At 42.4% G+C, this 23119-nt stretch overlaps 2 non-coding genes and 1 pseudogene across 2 annotated transcripts; all 3 read left to right on the top strand.

Annotated features, from left to right (window-relative positions):
• Positions 1–9363: 9363 nt before the first annotated feature.
• Positions 9364–9436, top strand: trnar-acg (transfer RNA arginine (anticodon ACG)). Its single transcript has one exon. It is a non-coding gene; the product is annotated as a tRNA-Arg (tRNA).
• Positions 9437–20143: 10707 nt separating this feature from the next.
• LOC147265651 (5S ribosomal RNA) lies at positions 20144–20259 on the top strand (annotated as a pseudogene).
• Positions 20260–21411: 1152 nt separating this feature from the next.
• Positions 21412–21493, top strand: trnas-gcu (transfer RNA serine (anticodon GCU)). The gene has a single exon. It is a non-coding gene; the product is annotated as a tRNA-Ser (tRNA).
• Positions 21494–23119: the final 1626 nt, after the last annotated feature.

Genomic DNA, 23119 nt, shown 5'->3' on the forward strand with positions numbered 1-23119 from the left:
AAAACTTTCAAAAATTAACATAATAATAATGTAAATAAAGTAAATGTGTACATCAAAATGGATGTTTTGGCAGCTAACTTGAAATTAACAATTACAGAAAAACAAAATATATTAATGATGTTAATTGGTTCATGAACGTAATCTACAAACAAGCTTTCCTTCACAAGAAAATAAACAGATAAACTAAAAGCAACCTAAAACTATTGGCTTCTTCCCTGTTACACTCCTGATTTAATATAAAGCCTCCAAAGAAATGCATACAACATTATAATTAACACTTCAACATCAAAACACAGTCAGCACACACACACACACACACACACACACACACACACACACACACACACACACACACACACACACACATTTCAGCAGTCTCTCTCTCCTGCAGCAAGTCACAAGTCACATGATATCCAAATGAGTCACGTCAGAATTAACCAATGTTACAGTCGCTTTAGAGAACAAAATACAAAGGCAAAACTCATGCAGACACGAATGAAGCCTTATTTTTTCATTTAAATGCAGTTTCAGTCCAGCTCAATGAGTCTTGAGCTGCTAGCTTGTCAGCTAAACACAGAGCATCACAACACTTAGCAGGACCAGAGCAGGAGTCGTTTTGCCGGCTTGAACTGATGTCACTATTGCAGCTCTTTGAGAGCACAAGGAACTCTTTTGCTCAAGACAGAATTTGCTTCAGAAATCGAGGCCAGGACAGGAAGTGACTCATTGCAGCTCAAAAGAGCAAAAAGTAAAGACTGAAAGAGAATCAGAGATCATCAAGAATATGATGTTATGTCCTTCTGAATCTCAAACAGAAGTCAGTGAGGATGAGCATCCGTTTCAGTGCTCCACATGTAGTACAAGTTTTAGAAACAGAGGGAGTTTGGATGAACACATGAGAAAACACACTGGGGAGAACATGTTCCCATGCTCCGTTTGTGGCAGGAGATTCTCAAAGGGATATTTGACCACACACATGAGAATACACTCTGGAGAGAAACCATTCCCCTGCTCAGTTTGTGACACAAGATTCTCAGAAAAGAGATATCTGAAAAGACACATGAGAACACATACTGGAGAGAAACCATTCCCCTGCTCAGTTTGTGGCACAAGATTCTCAGAAAAGAGATATCTGAAAAACCACATGAGAACACACACTGGGGAGAAACCATTCCCCTGCTCCATTTGTGGCAAAACATTCTCAGTTAAGGGACATCTGAAAACACACATGAGCATGCACACTGGGGAGAAACCAGTCACCTGCCCTGTTTGTGGCAAAAGATTCTCACAAAAGGGACAAATAACAAGGCACATGAGAACGCACACTGTGGAGAAACCATTAACCTGCTCAGTTTGTGGCAAAAGATGGTCAGAAAAGGGAACTCTAGAAAAGCACATGAGAACGCACACCGGAGAGAAACCATTTCCCTGCTCAGTTTGTGGTAAAAGATTCTCAGTAAAGGGAAACTGGAAAAGACACATAAGAACACACACTGGGGAGAAAACATTTGTCAAAATGTGGCACTGAAGCTGTGACAAAAGAGTGGGAGACGCAGGTTGAAAGCCAATTAATGAATAAATTTAACTAAAAAAAAAAAAACACAACGATGAACCAAAAATGGGCCCAGGTGCTTCCAACTAGGAGGAATGAACAGCTCCCCACCCTCCAGATACCTGCTGCAACACCAGAAACATCATGAAAGACATGAGGTTCCACGTGACTTCAGTTCAACCTGTGTTGGGAGCTAACTTGCTGTATGGGCTGAAACCAGGTTACTTTTGGATGCTGCAAAAATACATCCCTGCAATCATTCAAATAATTATCATACAAGAACACACATCAGGTTTGTTTTTTCAAAAGCAGGCAGAAAGATTTTAAACACAACTCTGGATTTTACTGGAGGCCAGTGCAGCGAAGCTAAGACTTGGGTGGTGTGGTCTCTCCTCCTAGTTTCTGTCAATACACGTGCAGGTGCATTCTGGACCAGCTGCAGAGTCTTCAACCACTTGTTGGTGCAGCCTGATAATAAAGAGTTACAATAGTCCAGCCTAGAAGTAACAAATGCATGGACTATTTTTTTAGCAACATCTTGAGACAGAATGTTTCTAATTTCAGATATTTTGTTGATTTAAAAAGGCGGTCCTTGAAATTTGTTTCATGTGGGAACTGAAGGACAAATCCTGACCAAATAGAACTCCCTAGGTTCTTCACTGTGCTGCTGGAGGCCATAGTGATGCCATCCAGAGCAGTGATATCACTCAGTCATGTGCCTTGAAGGGTTTGGGGCCAAGCACAGGAACTTCTGTCTTATCAGAGTTGAACTGTAAAAAGCTATAAGTCATCCGGGCCTTTATGTCTGGAATGCATGCTTGCAGTTTAGATAAATGTTGGCCTTCATCTGGCTTTGTTGATGAATGAATTGAATATCATCTGAGTAACAATGGAAATTTACAGAGTGTTTTTCAATAAAATGACCAAAAGAAAGCATTGAAGTGTTCAAGTCCCTGTAGCAGGATTTGATGGTCAATTGTGTCAAAGGCAGCACTGAGGTCTCACAGGATGAGTACAGACTGAAAGCCATGATCTGATGAAATTCAAGGTGTCAGTAATTTCTACCAGTGCTGTCTCTGTGCTGGGCTCTAAAACCAGACTGAAACCCTCAAGTAAACTCTTGTTATGGAGGAAGTCACACAGCTGATGAGCAACTGCTTCCTCCAGGATTTTAGAGAGAAAGGAGAGGTTAGATATCAGTCTGTAATTGGCTCCAACCTCAGGGTCTAGAGGAGGCTTCTTCAGCAGCGCTTTAATGACAGCTACCTTCAAGGACTGTGGTTCATATCCTGTTCCTAAAGACAGATTCATCAGATTTAATAAAGAGGTGCTCACTGAGGGAAAGACTTCCTTAAGCAGCCTAGTAGGAAACAATCGAAGAGACAGGATGAAGGTTTTGATGAAGTAATCACTGACTTAAGTTCTGAACTGTTAATTTGATAAAAGTGGTCTCAATAAATATCTGGTTTAACAGCAGTTTCTATGTTTACTGAGTTTACAGGTCAATCAGAATCTATTGAGGGCAGCAGCTGATTAGTTTTATACTAATAGTTCACATTTTGTCATCAAAGAAACTGCTAAAGTCGTCTCTACTGAGAGCTGAAGGAATCCAGGGTCTACAGAGTCAGGACTCTGTCAGTTTAGCTCAGTACTGAAAAGAAACCTGGACTGTTTTTATTTTCCTCTGTTAGTGATGAATAATAGGCAGCTCTGTCTTCACTGAGGGCCTTCTTGTACATTTGAAGACGATTCTGCCTCTTGCTTTAGTTGCCTGGTGTTGGAGTGACACCACACAGCTGTTCTCTGGTGTTTAATTATCTTCTTTTAAAGAAGCAATGGAGTCTGGAGTTGCTGGAAGTGAACCTGCAGTTTTACCTACGATGAGGTCAACCTCCAAATGACTCCACTCAGAATCAGGGATCTCTGTAGTAATGAGACATGGTATTGAGTTTAATACTGATGGAATTACTTCCTTAAGACGTGGTCAGACCCACCCTGAGAGTTTGGTGAGAACCCTTGAAGCCTGGGACTTCAGGTCAAACGCTGAGACCATGGCGTGATGGAGAGTTTGATGATTCATCACAACAATCAATCTGATAACTCCTCCCTGCCTGGTCGATCTGAGTCAAACTTCACGTGTTTGATCAACTTCCTGTCCTGGTGACATCACTACTACAGGTGAAGAGTTAGCAACTGCTCTGTTTGATGAAGCTGCGTTCAGGGAATGAGGAAGTTTCCCTTTGTGTCACTGCTTCTCTACTTTGATCCTCTGATCAGTTCACCAAGAAGAGTCTGGAGTCAGGGGCTTGATGAGTAGAGCTGTTCTACCAGGAGGAGGCTGCTCTGATGGAGTCCTGCCATTGAAACAAGACCTTCATACATTTATGGATCCATCACAAATATGAGTCTTCCCAGTCTTTCAGGTGGTAGAATTCAGTCAGCACCAATAACAGGAGAGTCAGAGTTTAGACATCAAAGACAGACATTAAAGTCTCTCTAATAAAACAAAAATACAGAGCAATATATTAAATGTTGAATAACCATAAATGGAAACCCAGTTTTATATTGGGGTGGCACGGTAGTGCAGTGGTTAACACTGTCACCTCACAGCAAGAAGGCTCCACCCCCTCACCCCCCCCCCCCCCACCCCATGTCCCTTAACAGGAGGCAGTAGAAAACGGATGGATGCAGTTTTGCTCCTTGTCGTGTTCGTTGGTCTGCTGCTGATTTTCTTTCCGACCAAAGCTCTGTGCTCTCTGCTGAATAATCCAACATGTTATTAGTTTTCAAATGGAATTAAGAAACTTCAAACTGCTCTGAACGCACCAAAATGAAGACGTAGTTCAAGCAGCATTGCACACAGGAGGTTAGTGGGACTGGAAATGTTCACCTAGGGAGTCTGGACACATTTGAACCACCACGTTTGGGCCTGGGAGGCCAATTTAGATTCAAAACTACCTGAAGCTCAAGTACACAGGCTCACATATTGAAGTATTCTGAGTCTTCACACTTCAAGTATTTTCTACTCTTACCTGAAGCTCAAGTACACAGGCTCACATATTGAAGTATTCTGAGTCTTCACACTTCAAGTATTTTCTACTCTTACCTGAAGCTCAAGTACACAGGCTCACATATTGAAGTATTCTCAGTCTTCACACTTCAAGTATTTTCTACTCTTACCTGAAGCTCAAGTACACAGGCTCACATATTGAAGTATTCTCAGTCTTCACACTTCAAGTATTTTCTACTCTCCACACTAAGTTACCTCTCATATGAAGTTACTTGCTGAGAGTTATGCAGGACACTTTGATGGAAATATAACCTTTTTCTCTAATTAGGACAACAATGTGGGCGTGTAGTGAATCAACACCATAACAGTAATGAAAAATAAATGTAGCAGCCATCTTGGAATCACCAAGTTGACAAGGCTTCCACAAGGTGAGAGCAACCCCTCAAGGAAGTAGAAGAAGCCAGACCATGAAGAAGACCTGAAAAAAGACAGCAGAGGCAGGAAGAGGAACCAGAAACACACAGACAGACACAACACTGCCACTCCTTCTGATCTGATGACATCAGTGTTGAATGTGTGGACTGATTTGGAGGCCAAGCCTCACAATAAAAGAAGCATTTTCATGGAATGTGTTCCATCCAGGGCTTCACAACAAAAGCATTTGAAATATTGAGTCATTTTAACAGATGTTTGGTTTTCATGAAAAACAGCAGACTCAGAGTCTCTGTTGCGCAACCGATCAGTGCGCTCGGCTGTTCACCGAGAGGCTGGTGGTTCGAGCCCACCCAGGGATGATGAACAGGCTCTACTGGTGCTTAGGACTCTGTTGATCAGCTGCTGAGTTGCTACTTGATGTCAACATTGGTCTGTTTCATCCTGAGTAGTTTGATCATAGCAGAGTCGTTGCATCAGTGATCTGAATGTGGACGGACAGATTGACCCTCCACAGCAGACGCATGTGACAGATCTCTTGATGAGACACTTTGTGGTAAAGCCAGATTCTGCCAGTCCCACTGACATATTTCAATGACACATGTTCAGAGATGATTTTTTTTCCTGAATACATTTATTATTTTCTGATCACCTTGTGGATTTTTCATCATTCTCCTCATTACCATACTTTAGGTTGCAGTATGTACACCTGAGTTAGTCTTGGGTTTCAGAAATCATACAGCATACAAATAATAGCAGGTTGAAACATATTTATTTAAAAGAATTTAACATGGTCACACACACACACACACACACACACACACACACACACACACACACACACACACACACAGCCTGTCTTTGGTATAAAATGGTCTGTCACGTTCTCTCACGTTGCACAACAACAAAACAAACAAAGACGGCCATGTCCAGTGTGGTCCTGGATATGACGACTGGACTGCAGGGTCCCAGTATCACTGTGACAATTCTTTTACCAGCTATGACCTTGGACAAGAACTTCTCAGGAGGAAACTTATCATGGTGGCACAGTGAAGAAAACTAGACCTGAGCTGCCTGCTGAAATCTTGCAGGTGAAGGACAGAGCTCCACCTCTTTGACAGACACCACCACTGTTGGCTCAAGTTGTCAAAAAAATAAAGTGTCCGTTTTTGACACACACACATACACACGCATCTAAACACACAGAGACTTTTCCTCTGTTTTTGTTTTTTACTGGTTTTGAACCAGTAGTTGGTTTCTGTTGGTTTGGTTTGCTTGACTGGTTGTTGTTTGTTTGACCTTGCAAATCCATATTTTGGGTTCTCGCTTGTTCTGCTTTTCATTTTGTGTTTGTATTAAAGTTCTGTTGCTGAAAAAAATACTTTTTTGTCTTTTTCTTGAAGTAAATATATGAGGGTCTAAACTGACCCATAACACCATGGATGTTACAATAGTTAATAATATTAAAATGAATAATAAATAAAACCAATCCATGTCAGAGATGTGTTCTAACACCCCTCAGTAATGGTCAGCAAACACAACAACCTTTTGTTTATTTCTATGATTTTCTTGAGGTTCATTTGATAATTTTTTAAACTGAAATCGAGGGTTTACTGACTAAAAAAAGGTCCAGAGGCCCACAACAAAATATTCAAATCAATATTTCCATGGATAAGGAAGCCTAACAAGGTAACCAAGAGATGGGAAACAACTTGGATGATAGAAAATTGTTTTTAGTTTATTTGACAGCTGATTGAAGACGTGGGTCAAAACTGACCTGTTAACATCAGAGATGGGAACAGAAAGCTAACACAAGAGGAAGGTTGAAGCTATGAAAAAGGAGTTTGATAAAAATCTTGAACTGACAGTAGAAATATCCTTTTGTATGTTTACCTTTGTTGACAGAAGTCACTTTAGCTTGGCAGTGAAAAGAATCTCTGCTAGTTTGACAAATAAGTGGCACAAACTGAGTTCAAGCTGGACTTTGGACACTGGTATCTGCAACAACTCCCATCAACTCCTAATTTGTGTGTACAAAAAAATCATTGAGAAATCAAGGTGAGATCAAAGAAAGAATTCTAAGATCACCCAGGGATGATGAACAGGCTCTACTGGTGCTTAGGACTCTGTTGATCAGCTGCTGAGTTGCTACTTGATGTCAACATTGGTCTGTTTCATCCTGAGTAGTTTGATCATAGCAGAGTCGTTGCATCACTGATCTGAATGTGGACGGACAGATTGACCCTCCACAGCAGACGCATGTGACAGATCTCTTGATGAGACGCCTCAGTCTTCAATTTAGTCGTCGTGTGTCATGCAGTGTTGAGGAGGCCGGCTGGCTGTGGGTAAAGTGGGGCTCAGAGTTTGTGGAGTTGGCTCTGGACTGAAGGGGGTCACTGATTTGTTCTCAGATGCTACAGCTCAGGTTAGCGAGGTGGTGGAGCAATGAGTGAGAGCTCTGCCAGCTGGAGCCTCTTGGGTCCCGGGAGGCTTCACTCCTGGAGGTGGAAATGATGAGGAGTTTTAAAATCTGCTCCTCTTTCATGCTGACTTGTTTTCTTGGGTTCCCTCTTTTATTCATGTGTGATTTTAATCTCAGCTCTCTAAACCTGAATGGAGCCAGAACCCATTTTAAAAGAGTTGCTCTTTTTAAACTCCTGGAGATCTAGAGGATCCCTGCCATGTTTGTCCAGGAGACCCACAGCACAACAGTCAGTGAATGGGGATGCAGGCAGGCTTTTAATGGAGGTCATTTGAAGTCCCAAGTCCAGTTGGAGCAGAGGGTGGAGTTTGATTCTCCAGGAGTTTTTTGTTGTTGTTTTTTCACCGGTTTCTTTTGGTTTGGAGGAAATCGTTCCAGGTGTTTGAAAGAAGGTGAGAGCAACTTTGGAAAATCGAAGCGAAGTAAAATCTGGTCAACTGGACGTAAGTTTTAAACTACGGTATGTAAACTTACGTCCAGTTGACCAGGTTTTACTTCGCTTCGATCTACGATGACCTGGATGAATGAGAACCTACACAGAAAACTTTGGAAAATGTTCAACTGGTGTTTTTAAATGTCTTTGCACCAACAAATGGTGGACAGGACAGCTTTTGAAACATTTTAATGCCACTGTTCAACACTGAATCTGCTGGTTTCCTGTTTTTAGGAGCTGATGGGAGCCGCACAGAGAAGCTCTTTTAGACAGGAACCATTCAGAGCTCCATCCTGCTTCTTCCAGCAGGATCCACAGATCCACCAACACACCAGCTGTTTGATGTGTGGAGGCTTTTTACCAGGATTCCTAGACAGCACAGCTGGATTCACTCAACAGCTAACTTGTTAGCACCGACGAGACAGGAGCGCTTCTATGGTTTTACTCAGTGGTTCAATATTTTTAAAAGATGTCCCATTCAGCCTGTGGGTTTTAGTGATCACTCTTCAGTCTCCTGTTCAGTTTTATTAAAATATTCATTGAAAAGCTCCTGAGAGAGAGAGAGAGAGAGAGAGAGAGAGAGAGAGAGAGAGAAAGAGAGAGAGGGAGAGAGAGAGAGGGAGGGAGAGAGGATCAAACTGATCTCAAACTTGACTTCAAAATTCTCTGATTATAATAATTTGTACTCCTTGATAGATTCATCACTACAGGGTCATAGAGGGTCCATTACTATTGCAGTATATTAAAGAATATAAGAACGAGGTTTCCATCCATGGAAATATAATATTTCATGTATTGCAGTATATTTTCAAAGATATAACACTTTAATGTGAGACTTTAATGTCTGTCTTTGGTTTCTAAACTCTGACTCTCCTGTTATTGGTGCTGACTGAATTCTACCACCTGACAGACTGGGAAGGTTCATATTTGTGATGGATCCATCAATACATGAAGGTCTTGTTTCAATGTTATAACATTAAAGCTCATCTTAGTAAAACAATGAAGTTACCTGAACTAAGTTCTTGAAAAAAATGACTGTCACTGACTTAAATAAATCAAATCTACTTCAAAGTTCCTTCTGTTGTCTTAAGTCGGCCATTTTAAGTGTACTTGTAGTTCCAGAGCATTCCAAGTGGAGATGATATGAATCCATTTTGTTAGATGAACTCAGTTCCTCTGCTTTGATGTTGGTGGACTGAGTGGAGTTTGCCTGAACCTGCTTGAACCTGTTTGCTCCTGCTCAGTCCCTCACTCAAGCCTCACTCAGCCTCAGCAGCACCGCTCCACTGAGGACTGATTCAGGTTCCTCGCAACCAAATACAGAGGAGAGCTGAACCTTCTTGCTGTGAGGCCACAGTGCTGACCACTGCACCATTGTGTCCCCTGAAAATGCCACCACGTTGTTGGGATTTTCTGTAAAACCAAGCACACATGAACATAGCAGCTTCTTCACAGGGCTGGTGGCGCAATGGATAACGCGTCTGACTACGGATCAGAAGATTCTAGGTTCAACTCCTGGCCAGCTCGCTTTAAACTTTATTCTGAGAAGATGAAGTGAGAACCACTGCTAAAAGTCACTGAAATCCTCCAAGGTTTCCTCCTTGTCTGCTGTAAACATGAACACATGCATGGATCCTGCTATCTCTCACATGTTAAGCTGGCACTTGACAGTGACAGCAGGAGAACAAAAAAATCCCAGAGTGTCATCAACATTTCCTGTAAACTAAATGACAGAAGCTGTTGAATTTCTGTGTCAGAACAAGGAGAAAGGAGCCCCAATGAAAGAGTGGTGTGTGTGTGAATGAGAGGACATTGTTCAGTCCACAGACCTGAGCATCGCTGCTCTGACTACCACGTTACCTCCTGGTTATCAGTGTGAAGTCAATGGTGAGGTAGTCAGTTGTTCCTTGAGTTTTATGCCAGAGGCCTGGTAGTTAAACGCTGAATTCAATAATTTTAATTCTTTACTTGAATTTTCATGCTGTTTTGCTGGAAATGTTTGACAACTTCTTGCATGTTGGTGCCCCATCAAACAAAAAAGGTGCAGTTGTACTCTTTTCACCTCTGACCCACAAACATTCCACCAGTGAACGTCCAGAAATTGAAGCATAAACAGTTCAGCAACAACGAATTCTTCAAATCATCCTCTGAACCGAGAGCCACAGGCTCCTCCCAACATATGCAACACTGCCATTGAACTCTGCTTCAGTGTAACGGTGGTCGAAGGGTCAACATTGAACCTGTTGTATGACTTGAAAATTGTATCAGAGATCTGTGAGCAGGGCTAAATATATGAAAGTGTTGTCATTAACAGGTTGTGCATTTCTGTAGGTCCAAACATATCCTGGAGTCCACCAATGCCAGTTGTGACCTTGTGGGCTCCGGCTCCAGCGCTGTCAGTGAAAAATGACTGACAATCCATTGTCTCCTGGTGAGTCCTGCTGTGTTGGTAGGATGCATCAAATCACTGTGGGAACAAGAGACACAGTGACTGAACTGTAGCCCATCCATCCATCCATCCATCCATCCATTCATTCATCCATCCATTTTCTTCCACTTATCCTGTTAAGGGTTGTGGGGTGGGGGGACCTGTCTCCCCAGCTTTCAGCATGAAGTGGGTTCACCCTGGAGGGGTCCCCAGTCCATTGCAGGGCCAACACATAAAGACAGACAACCATTCACACTCACAGTCACACCTAGAGTCAGTTTGGAGTATCAATCAGCCTCGTCCTCATTCTCATGTCTTTCCCACTGAAAAACTTTCACACCTGAAGTGTGAAGCATCGATAAAAGTTAATTTGACAGCACAACAGAAAATCCTAGTATATCACTGACATATTCTGTAAAAGAAATGATAGAAGCTGTTGAATTTTTAGAATGAGAAAAAATGTCCCCCAATGAAAGAGTGATGATTCTTTATTTTGATTTTGTTCTTCACTCCTACACAAGAGAGGGAAAGTGTCGGCTGGCTAGGAGCAACTGCCTGCTTCAGAATGGGACGAGCCTCAGGACTTTCCAGTGAGAGCTGCAAACTTCCACCAGCGCCCACTGCCAGCACGTCTTCATGATGGAGCTGAGAAGAACACAACAACACAAGAGCACTGGAGAGGAGCACAACACTTCTTTGCTTCCTTGCCACTCTCATATCTGTCTGTACCATCTGGAGCTGGGGGGAGGAGCTTCACATGTTTTTTTTCTTGTTTTTTTTTCCAAAAGGGAATGACATGACTTACTCTGTATATTAGTATATGAACTACTGAGAATGTTCATCCCCAGTTTTAAGTTAGAATTAAATGTTAAGTAGAAAAATCTTCCCTCTTCAATCCTGTCACTCAGTGTTGTAAACTGTTTCAAACAAATTCTACTGTTCAACAGTTCAAGTGTTTCTGATGAAGCTGAATGTGCTCTCTTATACTTTCCTCAATTGTGTTTCTTTCATGTCCTCCTGAGATCAAAGACAGAATTCTAGGTACTGTCAAAGCCCGGATGACATCATCAGGAATTCTGACTTTGATCTGGAAACTCTTGCTTTAATCTGAATTTGATCTGACTAATGTTTTAGTTTAGGTTGCATGAGACTGATGCCCCCCCCCCGTGACCCTTAAAGGACAAGAATAGAAAGTGGATGGAGGGATGGACTTAACACTGAAATCAGCTGATCTGATCCACATTCTAATTTTTCCTTTCCCTCTTTAGGAGTCAGTGAGAATAGTAGTGTATATAATAATGTATATACAACCTTGGAGTATCTTTCCAAAGCTTTGAGTATTTCATCTTATTTCTACTTGTAGTTTTAGTGTCTGGATCTTTTCTTTTTATATCCTGCTGTCTGCTCTTTGCTTTTGGAGCTTCCTTCGACAACTACCAAGCCTCCTGGGAACTGGAGGAAACATGGTCAAGTTCTTCTTACTTTTGCAGTAACGTCCTGCTCACATTGGTCTGTCTTCATTTTGACTCCTCCCACTGCCACAATGACCAGCCTTTATACACTTGGTGACTGGGGCCCTGGTTGCTGCAGGCCTCAACACCAGCCTGTGGTTGTGAGCAGGGCAGAACAGAACTGACAGTATCTCACATGCAGGACCTGGGTCAGTGCCTGGTGCCAGCTGGGGCACCACTTTAACCTGGACCCCCTGGAAGATCTTCTCCAGGAAGTCGCCTTTTTGGTTCCATCAAGGCCTGTGAGGATGGTGAAGAGTGATCCACCACCAGGCAGCACAGTCAGCAGCAGCCATTTTGTTCCACTAGAATCAAGTATGATAGTGAAAGACTGGTGAGTACTTGCTAACTAACACTTCCTGTTTTTATTGCTATTCTTCCATGAATGTGCTCATGTTGGCTTGTCCCCAACCACAGTTTCAAAGCCATGATGACATCTTTCATTAACAATCAGACTTATTTTTTCTCTATTTGGACAAATAAGGTTTCAACTGACACGGCTGGCCAACGTCCTGGAGTTAATTCAGCCTGTAGAACCAGGTGCTGGTTCCTTCTTTTACCAGGCAGGAACAGGCAGCAGATCCAAGATCAGTAGGCGAAGATGTCTGCTTTGACTGGTAAGAGGAAAGAGAGCAGGAGAGCTGGTCAGAGACAAAGACAGACAATGAAGAAGGAGTGCTGTGTTCTGCTAGCACATGCTAGTCACAGTCAGAGATAATGAGTCTCAGCAGGTAAAGATTCATCACTGATTTCAGAAGAAAATTGGACGTTCACTGGAAGATTATGAATGTTTGTGGGTCAGAGGTGAAAAGAGTACAAGTGCACCTGTTGTGTGTGATGGGGCACCAACATGCAAGAAGTTTTATACATTTTGAGCGAAAAAGCGTGAATCTTCAAGTAAAGAATTAAAATTATTTAAGTAACAATGAGGTCTCTGTAATAAAACAAAAGGGACAATGACTACCTCACCATTTCCACCCCTCTTTAACAGATTCACATTTCAAAACAACCAAGTTTATTTTATTCCCTTCTTTTAGTAGAGGATGGTTTTGATCCATCAACCTCTGGGTTCTGGGCCCAGCACGCTTCCTCTGTAAATCCATATTTTGGATTCTGGCCTTTTCTGCTTTTCATTTTGTGTTTGTATTAAAGTTCTATTGCTGAAAAAAGTTTTTTTTGCCTTTTTAAACACACACACACACACACACACACTTCCAGTGACTAACCCATATTTTCATCACTTAAACCACCACTGGAGTATTGAAAGAGATTCCACATGTTGGTCAACCAGAGAAGCTTCACCTGGTGACGCTCATCCAACCATGCATGAAGGTCAAGCTGCATTATCGGCTGTGCTCATTAGCAGGGGAATTAGCTGAAATGGTCAGTATCAGTAACAGGGTGACACTTTATCACAGCAGTGGACAAACATCAGCATTCATCACACAGCAGCTCCTCTGATCAACAGAACAAGCTGAAGTATTCTGGAGAATGAGGGCATGGATCCCTCTACCTCTCACATGCTAAGCTAGCACTCTACCATTGGAGCTAACTCCCCTGCTAATGAGCACTGCAAATAATGCAGCTTGACCTTCAGATTTGAGGGAAGAAAACCTTGAAACATTCATTCATCTTCTTCCACTTATTCCTGTTCAGGGTCTCGGGGGGAGCTGGAGCCTATCCCAGTGTCTACAGGCAAAAGGCAGCGTTCACCCTGGACAGGTCACCAGTCCATCACAGGGCCAACATACAGGGACAAACAACCATTCACACTCACATTCATACCTACAGTCAATTTAGAGAATCCAATCAGCCTTTTCCCCAAATTGCATGTCTTTAGACTGTGGGAGGAAGCTGGAGTACCAGAGAGAACCCACACAGGCACGGGGAGAACTTGCAGACTCTACACAAGAAGATACTGCACCCGAGCCGGTACTCGAACCCAGAACTTTCTTGCTGTGAGGCCACAGTGCTAACCACTGCACCATCCTGCAGCCCCCTTGAAACATGATGTTATTATTTATGTCTTTAATGCACCCAAACCTTTATTTTTCAGGGGTTTTGAGTGGTTCTGGGTCATGAATCAAAATTTGAATTGGACAAAAATTTCATGCAGGGTCACTGGGGCCACACGTTTCATGTTCTCAACATATTGAAACTGTAGAGTGTGTGACATGTGGTGTGTTTGTCAACGTCATCAAGGACAGTAAACATGAGCAGGTCTAGATTCACCTCCATCTTTGGAGGTTGTTGAATTTCCTCCTGAGGACCGTCAGGCTGTTTCCTTACTTTGCTGTGACACAACAGCAGACAGCAACAAGGACTGCTGTAGTGCACTTGGTAAAATCACCATCTGTAGACTGGACCAATATGCTGATGTGATCCTTTGATTAGTTTCGGATCAGTCAGAGATCAAAGACTGAAGCAGGAGATCAATGCTCAGCATTCAGAGATCAAAGAATCCTGGAGCGTTGCCCTCTCTTGTCTTTGGGCCTGGATGTTAATGAATGTTTTACACATTTCTTTTGAAGAAAAAACTTGCATGACATTTCAAGGAGTTTTTCCTGCCAATACAGGACAACACCCACTCACAAACCAGTGCTGGACAAGTTCCTTCAAAGCTGTAATGCCTTATTTCTTACTTGTTACTGTCATTTTAAAATAATTGGTTCCATTACGATTGTGTCTGCCAGCGCTTGGTGACTGTACAGGAGGTCTGGGGACCGCAGGGCCACAACAAGCCCATTTCCTCAACTCTCCATTTAGTACAGAGGTCCCCAAGTACGGACCAGTGAGGATAAATGTGATCGTGGAGAAGTCTGTCCGAAGTCCGTTTATACAGTACTTTGCCGTTAATTCTAATAGGAATCTGTTAAATTACACCCCATGACTGTTTAACAGAACTATGCTGTAATGCTAAAATACAGTACTTCACTGTAAATAAAACAGTATCATGCAGTATCTTTGCCTTATGGACGCAAGGAGAATCTCCTCATCTGCACGTGAGGCCAGAGCCTTGGTTTACGCCATCCATCTCAATCTCAGTCATTTGGTGAGTAGCGATTGCATTTATTGTAGACACTGGCGCAAAGTCTGTAGGCCAGTGGAGGCTAAGTGAAGTTTCCAGTTTGTGTGGCGACACACGAGTGGGGGGTGCACTTATTAAAATATAATAGTGACCAAAGCCGGACAACGCCACCTTGGGAATTTTGCCCAAGGAAATAGTTAACGTACCGACCAAAAGGCACTCACAGGTTCATTTACTAATTGGCAGGAGACGTGGTTCCATGACAAAAATATTTAATTGTAAACAGGCCAGCAGATTAAAAAGAGAACAAGAATGAATCTAAACAAGTCTGGAGCTTACCAGTGGGGGTGAGGGATCCCAAGGCAGAAGACACCCTGATCAATTGGGACATCATTTAAAAGAAACACATGATTAAAGCAAAACAGGGGTGCACAGCACACAAGAGGAAAAGAGACGCCAGGACCGTGAGCTTCCAGTACCTGAAACGACATGACAATTATAATTTAACACCAAATCTAAAAAAAAACACAAAAACCAGAACCAAACTCAAACCACAATTTAGAAATTAATTCGAGAAACAAGATTTAATTATTAAACACAAATTAGCAAGGAAAAATAATACAACCCAAAATAACCAGAAATGAGTTCATTTCTCCATTGCTAGACCAGGGAGCTAACAGATAGCCGTCCAGCAGCTTGCTACACCCTGAAGCCCAAGCGGAGGAATGGGAAACAATGCAGATCCAAACCTTCAGAGCACCATGAAGGACAGTTCAGTGGCGCCACACGGACATCAGGATCTGGCAGACCCTGGTTAAACAAGGTGAATTACTGAAACAACCTCCAGTTCAACACACAGCGGATTCCAATTCGTTAACACAGAAGCAGAGCACTCCAGTGAACACAGTAAACAGTGAACAAACAAACAAGCAAAACATGTGTAGATGGCCAGTAGGTCGCAGAACAGGCTAGTAGCAGAGCAGGCTAATAGAGCAGGAGCCTGTAACAAAGCAGGACAGTCTGTAGCAAAACAGTAGCCAGCGCAAAGCAGGGTAGTCTGTAGCCAAACAGCAGCCAGAGCAAAGCAGGGTAGTCTGTAGCAAAACAGCAGCCAGAGCAAAGCAGGGTAGTCTGTAGCAAAACAGCAGCCAGAGCAAAGCAGGAGCATCTAGCAAAGCAGGATAGTCTGGCAAGACAGCGCCCGGTAGCAAAGCAGCAGCTAGTTCTTCCTCAGTGTCACGGCTCACCAGCTGTGCCAATCAGGTGTAGATCGCACGCATGCAGAGCAAAGGGTTTCACAGCTAGTATGCTGTGGCAAACAGCCTCTGCACGTCAGATGGGGGGGGGGGGGGTGTTTCCCCACTAGCGGCGATTAAGGGACCGTGTCCCAAAAGCCGGACGCCTACAATTAAACATGTGAATATGAAAAACGTGCATGATCAGCATGCAACACGAGCTACAGGGAGCTACTGCTACATACCAGCAAAGACGGTGGCGAGAAGGCAGACGTGAGGCGATCAGAGGCGGAAGCGAGGTGACCAGGAAGTGGGAGGACCGCGGACCCCAAGAGCAAGAGATTGACCAGGTAGATGCTGCCCCTATTTATAGAGCAGCGCCTCACACTGGTTGGCTAATGATGGTACAAGCCAAGTCAGGCATCACCAACCAGTCTCACTGCTAGGATGGGACCTCTCATCCTGCCACATTTGCATTGATAATTACACTCGGTGCACATCATGCTAGCCAGATTTAGCAGCTAGCCAAAATGTTGAAAATGCTTGCAAATTAATCCAAAAAACACAGAGAGTTGACTTTTCTTTTTACATCTCGAGCCTCCACAAATTAATGTGTGCGACATCTGTATTTTGCCTGTGAATTCATGAAGCTTTCTGATAGTCTGAACCATTTTACAGTACACACAATATACGTGTCACACAACAGTTAAGTCGGTTCATATTAAGATGAGTGCACACTGACTGTGTTTACATGCAATTACGTTCCTCCATCTTGTGCTAGGCTACTGCTCTGGCATGAGTCTGTCTGATGGCATGATTACAGTGTAGTTAAGGCCATAGAGCAGAAGCTGTGGTTGTATTTGTTTAAAAAAGAGTGGTTTTAGCATCGTTCAAGTGCCTGCTCATTTGTGTTGATTTTTCTTTGTCTCTGATATTGCCTACAGATGCAGGAGCCTATTTTCCAGCTGCCCTGATCCTAGTAAGTACTTGCCTGTCCATCACATTTCACAGTTAATCAGTTATTTTTTCAGACCTCAAACATTGAAATAGACAACTATGTTATCTGGTCAAAGAAGCTGTTTTTTTCTTCTTCTTCTTCTCTTCTCTTTTCTCCCTGTTTTTTTGGGATCTCCAACACTATATCTGCATGTATATATTTGATGGCTTATAATGTCTCATTCATCTGAGTGAGTTCCAACACTCCTTTTTTAGGCGCTTCATTGGAATAAATCCTGAGAGTGTCTGCATGTTTTCCCTGTGCTGGTTCTCTCCAGGTACTCCAGCTTCCTTCCACAGTCCAAAGACATGCAAATGGAAATGCAACTCTAAATTGACCGTAGGTATGGCTGTGAGTGTGAATGGTTGTCTGTCAATATTTGTTGGCTGCGGTGGACTGCGATGGACCACTGACCTGTCCAAGGTAATGTCCCCTCTGGGATAGGCTCCAGCCCCACCCTGTGACCCTTAACAGGATAAGCGGAAAAATGGATGGATGGATGGATGGATGGACAGATGGATGGATGGATGGATGGATGGATGGATAGATGGGTGGGTGATCACTCACAGGACTGTGAGTCTCTCACTCTGACCACTTCATGCTATGGGACTTACACTGACGTAACCTGATTAGCTCAGTCAGTCGAGCATGAGACTCTTAGTCTCAGGGTTGTTGGTTCAAGCCCCATGTTGGGTGTTGATCTTAAACACCACTGCTTGTCTTTTCAGTTTTGAAAGCTTTGTTTGTAAATTGTCAGAAAAATCAGTGAATAAACAATACAAACTTAGGCTTTGTCAGAAATTCCATGCTTCCAAACTAACCAATATGAAAAAAACAAAAGGTGAGACTTTTTCGTGCATTCAAAAAATTTGTATGCGCTTCATTGTATCCGCTTTCTATACTTCCATGCATCCCAGCTTATTTCTGTTAAGGGTTGCAGGGGGAGGCTGGAGCCTTTCCCAGTGGCTTTCAGGTGAGAGGCAGGTTTCACCCTGGACAGGTAGCCAGTCCATTGCAGACAGAATACCCACGCAGGCACGGGGAGAACATGCACACACCACACAGAAAGAACCTGTGCTCGAGCCAGGACTTGAACTTGCTTTGAGGCGACACTGTTAACAACGGTACCACCGTGCCACCCATTGACTGTAACACATTGTAAACAATATACACTCTTGTTATCATACAACACGTAGCCCTGTACAAAAATCAAATAAATTACATCGCATAAAAAGCATAAAAAGATGTGTTAAAAAGTTCAAAAATAAATAGAGTTCATGATCTTTAAAATTGGTTATAATGTGAGCAGGTTAAAAGCATAAATATAATATGTAACATTTAAAAAGTAAAACTATTTACAGTTAAAAAATAAATTCATATAAAGGTCTTTAAGTTCTCTGAGTCTGGAAAAGATCAGTGATCTGAGAATAAGGAGAGGGGAAGAAGCCGTGTTTATATGTAACCTCAATTGTTACCTGTCAATCATTTCATTCCTGTCTTATCTTTGGGTGTATTAAGACCGCAAAAGCCAATGAGAGGAAAGTTACTGTGTAAGGGGTGGGACTAGTGGCGCAGGTTTGTGAGGTGAGTAGTTAGCGCGCATGGGGAGAGAAACAGAGGCAATGATCAGAGAGTTAAGAGGGGAGGCATCATTTGTGTGGAGAGCATTTAAGTTTATTTTGGAGGTCGACGACTGGTGGTCCTGATGTAAACTTCTGTGTGACCTTCGAGAGGTGAATATTTATGCCTGTATTTGCGCTTTATCTAACTGTTATAGTGAAAAGAGACTGGATGTGTACATGGTTAGCGACGTGCTAGCTAGGGATAGCATTCCGTGCTAATGTGCCAGCAGATCGTAGCTTTAGCGTTGTAATATTTTTGGAGCGAAAGTAAAGGTAATGCGAATTCGACACGAGATAATGTTTGATAATTGTGGCTAAATTAAGATAATATGCTTGAAGGAGACGGACATTGGAGAGAGAGAGACGGGTTTCCATCCGATGGCTCTGCTGTTCTGCTGTGCCCTGTCCTGCTGTGTTTTCTTCTTCGTGACTTTCGCTGTCCAGCCATTGCGTGTGAGTGTTTGGATTGTGACTTCCACCGCCATTGCCATTACCATTCAGACTCTCATCCTCCATTCCCGTTCTCCCCCTTCTAATAAAACCCTGGATTTGTGAGGACTAACATACACATGCACTTGCTTTTATTGTGTGCTCAGCTGCGAGTGAAGCGGCCATTACAGTTGTGAAGCCCCGACCGCACACGAGCTTCAATAAACAGGTCTGAAACAGGTAAAAATTAAATTTAAGGTGTTTCATATGAATGTGTGTGTGCCCACAGGTAAAATATTGAGTTTTAGTTGTTGTAAATTAAAGAATACCGTTTTAGAAGGTAACTTAAGGATTCTGAAAGGGATTAAATATGATGTATATTTAAAAAAAACAAAACGGTTATCTTTTGCAGAGGAAACTTTTTTTCCTTACAATTGAGGTGTAAAGGATGACTTGAGGGTATTTTATGTGAAACTATCTAACTAAAAAAGATTTTTATTTTCAGTGAAACGAAAGTTCAGAACCAAGAAAGACAGTTTGTTTTGTTTTGAAAATCCTCTTACTCATTGTTAATAATTTTGTTCATTGTATTTTTATAATACTAGAATATATTCAATTTTTATTTCAACCATCTCTGTGAACAAGTACCTGTGAAGGATTGATTTGCAATTCTTTTAACTTCAGCTTGAGGAAAGGGCAGCTTTGAGTCTTTGGGGACCAGCATGAGCGAGCTTCCCTCACACACCTTTTCTTGAAGCGCCCTCCGCAGCTTTGAAATTGAATGTCATGCAGCGTGTAATTTGAAGTAGACAGATGGCAGATGCAGTACTTTTCTCTCGATGACATCAACATTCTTTTCTTTTATTGACAGGACACCGATTTGGCGTGTGAAAAGACCCTGAGGCTGTTGCGCATCACTTTTTTTCTGAGGTTGTAAAGTGTGTGAAATGGATATAGAGCCCATGTGTGTCAGAGTCAAGGGCTTACGGCCATCCCACTCTGAACACGCCCGATCCTGTCTGATCTCAGAAGCTAAGCAGGGTTGGACCTGGTTAGTACTTGGATGGGAGACCGCATGGGAATACCAGGTGCAAAAGTACAAAAGTGCTGCAGCAGCTGAGGATGAGGGAGAGACAGAATTTCAAACCATCTTCGTGAGGACATTTTGAAAAATGATGATATTTGCCACAGTTATTATTGACTTGGAACACTGCAAAAATATCCCCTCTCCAAAAACCCTCCTCTTCAACTTTGTACCCAAGTTGTCTCCTCATCAGGCACCACAGTGTCCAGGATGTTCAGTCAAAAAGTCATTAATGATTTTAAAAATGTCCATCAAACACAAAATAAGGCTTCAAATAGGTAAAATCACCATCTGTAGACTGGACCAATATGCTGATGTGATCCTTTGATTAGTTTAGGATCAGTCAGAGATCAAAGATTGAAGCAGGAGATCAATGCTCAGAACCCAGAGATCAAAGACAGAATTCAGACATCAGAGAAAGAATTCAGACATCAAACACATACCTGATGGAGGCTCCACCCCCCCCCCCAGACAGTTTCCATGTAAGTCGTAAGTTTTATTTTTAAAGCGCCAAATCACAACAAGTGTTATCTTCTTTTTATTCTTTTTATTAAAGATTGAAGCTCCATACAAGACAGTTTGTAGACAAGAACATCACAGCCTGGGAAGCTTTCACTTCTTTTGATGGACAGCTTTGATTTCAGGTTCTACCTCTGTAAAATTGAAAGTAAAGTAAATGAAGCACCTGTGAAGGTAAAACTGATGATGTCATGACTTGTTCAGTCCTCCAACGTTAAAGTCCAACAAGCTTTTGATTTTCTCTGATTCTCTGTGGCAAAATCCAACAAGAGGAAACAGAAAATCTTGAGGTTGTCTCACTTTTTTTTTTTTAAAGAAACTCTGCATAGGACAGTGATAGGATGCTTGTTTCCTTGGATGAAAAAGTCTGGTACTCTCATCTTCTTAAACATTTACTTGTTCAATCAGGACAAGAGAATCTGAGCTTGGATGTCATTTTGTAGTAAAAGGTGAATTAAACTTGTAAACATCAGCTGGTGTTCACTCTGATGATGTATCGATGGTCTGTATTCTGCCTTCTGTAGCACGATGCTGCTGGGAAGAAGCCTGATTATGTCAGAGTTGTGTTCAGTGGCTCCTGCTGGGTCCATTTCTGACAAATAGGCTCCAAAGAGTTCAGGTGTTTAAAAGCTCAGGGTTGCTGTCAGCAGACGAGGTGGCCGAGTGGTTAAGGCGATGGACTGCTAATCCATTGTGCTCTGCACGCGTGGGTTTGAATCCCATCCTCGTCGTGGGCGACTCTGGTTTCTATTCCAACATTATGGAATTACTGTGAGGCTTTTAACTGACACAGATACCAGTTGAGTCAACTTCCCTTTCACAACCTGACCAAAACAACTCAGACACCCAGAGCTCACATGTGTTAATCACCTCTGTAGAAGGTCCCGCCCCCACAGAGCTATAAATCCTCCCATCAGTGAAGAAAACTGAAGACGCCTCTTGGATGAGAGCTGAAGCATCTTCAAGAAACCTGAAACAGTCCACTTGGTACATTTAAACAATTCTACAATTTCTTTCAGCTTTCGTCCAAAGCCACGTGCATGTATCACATGTATATAATATATATGTGATACTCTTTCATCTACTCATGAACCAAAAATGCAGTCTAATACCAGTAAATTTGTGCAGAAAAATGTCATTTGTGCTCCTTCTTTTATTTATTTGTTTATTTAGTATTTTTTAATGTATTTTCTTTCAATTCACATTTTGTCCATTAACTTCATAATCACTCTTCACAGTCGCCATCTCATCACATGACTAAAGTTTGGGTTCTGTATTGGTGGTAAAATATCCTTCCATGCCCCTCACTAGTTTGCACACAGAAAAGCATATTTTACTGGTTTCAAATCTCTTAGTGTGTTCTCTCACTTAAACCAGCTGTGGCAGCTTTCATTGTGTGATTGATTTTAAAATATAAAGATAGAACAGAACCATTGGAATAAGATGTCGGGACATTTGAAGGAATGTAAATCTCCTGTTGAAATGTTGCAGTGTGCAGCTGAGACTCTCTGGCAGTGGCACAAGGAGCCACAATGGCAGAACCTGGACCCTCCTGGAGGAGAACCACAGGTGAGGGCCTTCTTGACTGCAGATTGATGGAAATCAAGTGTCTGAGGCTGTTAGCAGCCATTAAGTTGATCTGGTTGGGCACTGGTATTTTTTCTTTCTGCAGCTCAGGAGTGATTCAGGAGAAGAGTTTCAGAACAGCCAAGGTTGGGGACTGGAATTTTCAAATTTCCCCTGGAACCAGACAACCTTGGGAGGTAAAACCTCCAATCATAGCCACTCAGATGCAGCAGCAGAAAGAAGCTGTCATCTACCCTGACAGTCAGAGCATCAAGTCAAGTAAACATCAACCATCTTGTAGTTCCAAACCTTCACCTGTCAGATTCAGCTACTTCTTATTGTGGGACTTTAAATTTGAACACAATGGAATTTGGACAAGGAGTTTTCCTTCAAGTCCAAACATCATCGTCCAGCCTCCAACCAGAGGTCCATCAGTTATCATGGGAGCCACACGTGGAGTCTGGGTTCTTTTCTAGAATGTGACGGCAATGACAGTCCTGCCAAGTGACATCACTGACATGAATGGATGACTTCAGTCACGTGACTGGATGACTTTAGTCACGTGACTGGATGATTTGAAAATTTTGTTGTTGGCCTCTGGACCTTTTTTAAATCAGTAGTTGACCACAGGTAGCTTAGCTAACTGTTAACTAATTAACTTTTAGTCCAGACAAAGAATGTGGGTTGACAGTTATTCATACAAAGTCTTTGGTTTCAGATGCAGCCTCAACTGAGACTCCTGGTTCAGAGGATGGGTTTGTTTGCTGTCAGGTTGCCACCTTTCAGAAATG

This window comes from Aulostomus chinensis, chromosome 4 (assembly GCF_037954235.1).
Source record: "Aulostomus chinensis isolate RoL2024-O1b breed Wild chromosome 4, RoL_Achi_v1.0, whole genome shotgun sequence".
Lineage (NCBI taxonomy): Eukaryota > Metazoa > Chordata > Actinopteri > Syngnathiformes > Aulostomidae > Aulostomus > Aulostomus chinensis.